The sequence below is a fragment of the Lathyrus oleraceus genome, chromosome 7 (genome assembly GCF_024323335.1).
Source record: "Lathyrus oleraceus cultivar Zhongwan6 chromosome 7, CAAS_Psat_ZW6_1.0, whole genome shotgun sequence".
Taxonomy (NCBI): Eukaryota; Viridiplantae; Streptophyta; class Magnoliopsida; order Fabales; family Fabaceae; genus Lathyrus; species Lathyrus oleraceus.
The window spans coordinates 74468108-74473965 of record NC_066585.1 but is presented as its reverse complement, the minus strand read 5'-3'; the positions used below and the strand labels follow the sequence as shown (position 1 = coordinate 74473965).

Below are 5858 nucleotides of genomic sequence, written 5' to 3'. Positions count from 1 at the left end.
AACATCACATATATATAAATATATTCACACAAAAAGTAGGCTAAACCCACTGGAGACTACTCCCCAACAGAGTCGCCACTTAATTTCTGTAGCGGGAAATTCATGATCATCAAGCTATTGGCAAGCTAGAGATCAAATAACAAGAGTCGCCACCACGCTTTAATTGTTTCCAAGGGAAAAGGGAAAAGTACGAACAAAACCCAAAAAGTAAGAAGTTTTCAAATCAAAACTAATAAAATGTAAGAGATCACAGGTAAGGGGGTTGGTTACACAGAGGGAAGGTGTTAGCACCCAAAGTGTCCTAGGTACTCCTAGGGAGCCCTTTTTGTGTGCATATGTATTTTATACAAAGTGATGTTTACAAACAAATAGAATGGGGGGATGAGAAAAGAAATCATTAATTATATTTTTGTGTTTGACAAGACCTTCGGTCTTGTGCCTACGTACCAACATAAAAATGAGGGGTCAAAACCTCGTAGTTCGTGATACAAATTTCAAAATGGATGCATTGCTTTTAACAAAAATTAAGTTTGACAGGCACAAAGGCCTAAAAATGGTTTGAATGAGTTAGTTCTTTTTGGCTGTTTGAAAGTATAAGTCAAGTATAGTTAAGTTTACTTACAAGTTTGATTTAACAAAAGAAGTTTGAAAATGCATTGGCATAAGGCCAAAGTTTCTATCTTTTTGCAAAAGTGGTCAAAGTTTAGAACAAAAGTAGTTCACGCAAAGAAGATTTTGAAAAATGGAGGGAGAGATTTTGGAATTAAAGAAATGGGGAAAAGATGAAGAGACTATCCTATGCACAAAAATTAAAAGTTTAGAGTTGAAAAGATCTGACCAAGTGGGTAGCAATCCAATAGACAAGAATGTCAATAGAAACCTAGAATTCCCTTGGACTTTTTAGAACAAGCAACATATAAATGCACAATCATATTATATTGAAGAGAAAGGCATCAAATAAAGATTGCCTCATCCAAGCTTATCCATTCCATGATCTTCTTTAAAATAGCCCATGCAACAGATGAACTCCACAAGTCACAGGTTCAAAATAACAGCTTCACAATGATCATGTTGCAGATGAACTTAGAGAGGTCTTCAAAGATGTATCAGATGAAGTTCAAATTGCAAGCACTTGATTTCTCAACAAGTTGGCATTGGCCAAGTCCTTTAGCATAGAAAGGTTGCCTAGATTCTAAGTCCATTTGTCCAAGATCAAGCCAACAGTCCACTCAAAAGTTTTTTAGGGTTTTTGTTATTATTAGTTACATTAATGGTCAAAGACCATACAAACAAGGAAAGTATACACAAACAAAATATATCACACAATATGGTCCAAATGGACAAAGTGAAAATTGCATTAACATAAACAATTAGAATGATATGAACAATGGCAAATGAAATAGAGTGCTAAAAATAAATTGCATTAAAGTAAATGCTTGAAATTAAAAGTTAGTAGCTAGTAGGTTAGAAGTTAGTATTGTTTTGCTTTTGCTTTTCATTTCAAGACATTCTTTGGAGAACACTCAACCCACTTATCACAAGCATGAGTCTTTGAGCCAAAACATCTTCCAAAGGAAGGAAAGAAGGCCAAGTTTCCACACAAAACCATGAAAGATGGGAGACATACAATCTCACTAACTAGAATGCTTATGCCTTTTATGTCACAAATTTAGCGCTATGTTAAGCAATCGTAATTGGACTTATGTAGAAGTCACAACTATTTGAGGTCGGGCAATAGAATTTTGGTTTTAATGCATGTTAGAGACATAGTATAATGGATTATGCTCATGAAACATACCACACACAAAAAGAATATCCGAAAGGTGTGGCATAATCTCATCCATACTCATGTCAATTTTTTAATCAACTAGCATTACGACTTTGAGATGTCATAGGCCAAATGGAATGAATGAATGAAGAAAGGGAATAAGATGAAGTTGGAGGGGAATGAATGAAAACACAAATTGGTCAAAGGACAATTTTTACCAAATTAATATCATTCATTCATTTTGGGAGATGGAATGTACATTCCATCAATCCCCTAAATTCAATTATATTAATTTGACAAAGTCAAATCAACCTTGACCAAGGCCCAACAACAAGAGTTAAACATAAACAAGTCATCACAATTGGTCAACAAGTTTATTTGGCTTTTATTCAAATTAAAAATACTAAAATAGTGCATTTAACTTAAGAGATTAATTGGAATACACTGTCAGTGTAAAACCATTTTACACTATCATCCAATTAAAACTATCCATTTTGACATGTAAGCATGTAATTAAAAATAAATCTAATTATTATTATTAAATCATAATAATAACAATTTCTCCATGTTTCTCTCTTTCTCTTTCTTCTTTCACGTTTCTCTCACTCTCTTTCTCTTTCTTCTTCCACTTTTCTCTCACTCCCTTTATTTCTCATTTCAGTTACATCTATTATTCTTCCCCCACTCCATTCATCTATTCAAAATTGATCTTTATACTTTTACAAATTTTATCTCACAAACTATATTTGCAAATCTCTACATACATGAGGTTAAACCCTAAACTAATAATATTTTCTACTTTTTATAATTGTGTGACTTTCCAATTTTTTCTTGTTTTTTTCTTCTTTTAAGATTAAATTTAAGTAGAATAATTTATGAACTTATACTGATTGTTGAAACTTTAAAAAATTTAAAGCAATGGTAACTTGAGTTTTAACAAATAATATGAGATTTGATTAAAAGAGAAAGATATAATAAGTTGTCTCTATAGATTGAGCATGAAAAAGAAAATAAAAATTAACGATCTCTCTACATAAAAACATTCAATATTAGACAAAATTTGAAAAAAATTCAAAAGTTAAGAATAAATGGATAAACACATAACTTTATAAAGAATGAGAAATGTTTCTCTAATCCCTCATAGACTCCAACATAAAAAAAATCAACAAAAGACCATTAGATCTAAACACAAAAATCACAGTAGAGTAAAAAGTAAGTGCAAAATGCCAACAACTTATAGAAGGCTATGATGAAGTCTCCAAATAGCATAGAAGCAACTTGTTGAATTTTCCTGTTCTAAAAGGCTTGATAAGGCATGACTTGAATAAAAACCTTCAATTATAATATGAAGACAATTAATTATTAAAATTAACACTAGTATAAATATAAGCAAAAGTAGTAACATTAGGAAAAACTATTACCTCTTAATCAACCAACAATATAGAAGTTTCAAAATAGAGTTTAAAAATTGAATTTATCACCTAAAAATCATAAGTATGTTGTTAGTGAATAAAATTAACATGATAAAAAAATGAGAAGACATGTACATGTAATTTTAAGATACCTTGTTTGATTTAAATTTGGACATTTAGGCTTAGTATGACCCTTTTTCATGCAATAACTACAAGTAGAGGAACCTTTTCTAACCATCTCCAAACTACTTTTCATTCGCAAAGTCCGCGGACGTCCTTTAGTTGCTATAAGTGGAGGGTCATGCAAAGCTATGCTAACATCAGATACTTTTGGCATATCTTCAGATGTTGAATCAACAAACTTCTTATTTGACTCTTCAATATCCAATAAATCAAGTTTTGCAATCCCATTTTGCAAACTTTGAATAGCAATATCGTGATGTTTTTCGGATTGTGAACCTCTTTCTGATAGTTCGAGGGAGTGAACCATAATACTATTAAACAATGAAGTGTCAGAAGCGTTGCTTCTTCCTTCTTGAAATCCTTCAATTGTCACTTCTTTTACCTTTTCTTTTTCAGCATTAATAGACCATCTATGTAAAACATACTGTGAAGGGAGACAATAAACCTTTTTCTTTATGAATACACATAATACATGTCTACAAAGAATACCTGAATATTCAAACATGTGACAACTACAATTTGCTTCTTTTGAAGTGACATGAAAATTCACATAGTAGATAGGCTTCTCTTTGTAAATTTCACGAACTTTATACGTTGAGACTTCAATAGAAAACTTAACCTTTTCTGTGATAAATAATTGATAACCAACCAACTCATCTTGAAATATTCTAAACATTTTTCTTGTATAAATTTTTGAAGTTTCTTCTTCCATGGGATATAAAGTTCGTAAAAGTGGCTTTGAATTTCTTGTTTTGAAAGTCTTCTCTCTTTCCTTGTTGTAACGTGCATCAAGAGCTTTTTCATATTGTGTCACAAATTGGCTTAATGAAGTACTTGAATTCAAAAAATCCTTAAAATATTTATTCATACTTTCACTCCTTTGAGTGGTAGACATTCCTGCACAAAAATTGTGACGTACATAAGCAGGAATCCATTTTTCTCGAATGGAGAATATCTTGTTTAGCCATTGATTATCTTGTAATCCATATTTATCAATCATTGCTTCCCAATCAGAATCAAATTCTTCAACAGTGGTAGATTGGTGGATGCACTTGTAAAATTGATTTTTAAATTCACCATGTTCATGATAGACACGACTCAAGTATTTAGAAACTTTTTTCTCAATATGCCACATGCAATAATGATGATTAACCTTTGGAAATACCTTTGCAACTGCATTACTAATAGCAGCATCTTGATATGTGATGATAGTTTTAGGAGAAATTCCATTCATTGCTTCTAACCAAGTATTTAGCAACCAAAAAAAACTTTCTATAGGTTCATCCCATAATAGAGCACAACCAAAAAGAATGGATTGCTGATGATGATTAACTCCTGTGAATGGAACAAAAGGCATTTTATATTTATTTGTCAAATACGTCGGATCAAAAGTAACAACATCACCAAAGTATTTATATGCCATTGTGGACCTTGAATCAACCCAAAAACAATTTTCTTATCTTCCTTCAGCGTCCATTTGAAAAGCATAGAAAAACCCAGGATTCTTCAATTGACAACTTTTAAAATATGATAACATCATTTGAGCATCTCCATTTTCTAACTTTTTTTGTCTCTTTTCAGTTAAGTAATTGATAACATCTTGTGGACTAAATCTAACATTATCAACACCACCACTTTCAGTACATAAGACAGGTCTTATTTTACTAGGGCCTAAACCAGAATCATGCAACACATCAATAAGTTTTTTTGCACATTAGTCTTCTTTCTATGTACTCGAAGAAACTGTGGACTTTTAGGAGAAAATAGTTCATGATTATGCTCCCTTACAAATCTTGAAACAATCCATATTTCTCCATTTTTCTTTGAATACAACATTGCATTGCATCCAACCCTTATTTCATCGTGTACGATAATACTATTACTTTCTTCTTTCACATATTTTTTTGCCCGAAATCCCTCCTTTGAACAGAGAAATTCTCGACCTATTATCATACCATTTGTTCTTGATTTAGTAACACGACCCATACGAAAACTAAAACCTGTATTCTTAGCATACCTTGTGTAGTAAATTCTCGTCTCTTCAATTGATGCAAACTCCATTCCTTCGTATGGCTCTAAGGGAGGCTTTGTTGGTAGTCTGCTATTGAGAGGATCAATACCAACAACACTTTCAAGCATGTCATCAGAGCTAACTATGGTTGAATCTTCATGTATGTTTTGCATCTCTTAATCTGTTATAATAATACAAACAATATTTACACAGCTGTTAAACATGATAACAAAAATAATATTGCACTAGTAAAGCTAGTAAAATTAAATACAATACTTATATCTTTCTCTTTTAATCAAATCCCATATTATTTATTAAAATTCAAGCTACCATTGCTTTAAATTTTATAAAGTTTCAACAATCAGTAGAAGTTCATAAGTTATTCTACTTAAATTTAATATTAAAAGAAAAAAAATAAGAAAAAATTGGAAAGTCAGACAATCATAAAAAAGAAGAAAATATTATTAGTGTAGGGTTTAACCTC

The 5858-nt window shown here is 31.3% G+C and overlaps 1 pseudogene; it reads right to left on the bottom strand.

Annotated features, from left to right (window-relative positions):
- Positions 1-3245: 3245 nt before the first annotated feature.
- LOC127102111 (protein FAR1-RELATED SEQUENCE 5-like) lies at positions 3246-5135 on the bottom strand (annotated as a pseudogene).
- Positions 5136-5858: the final 723 nt, after the last annotated feature.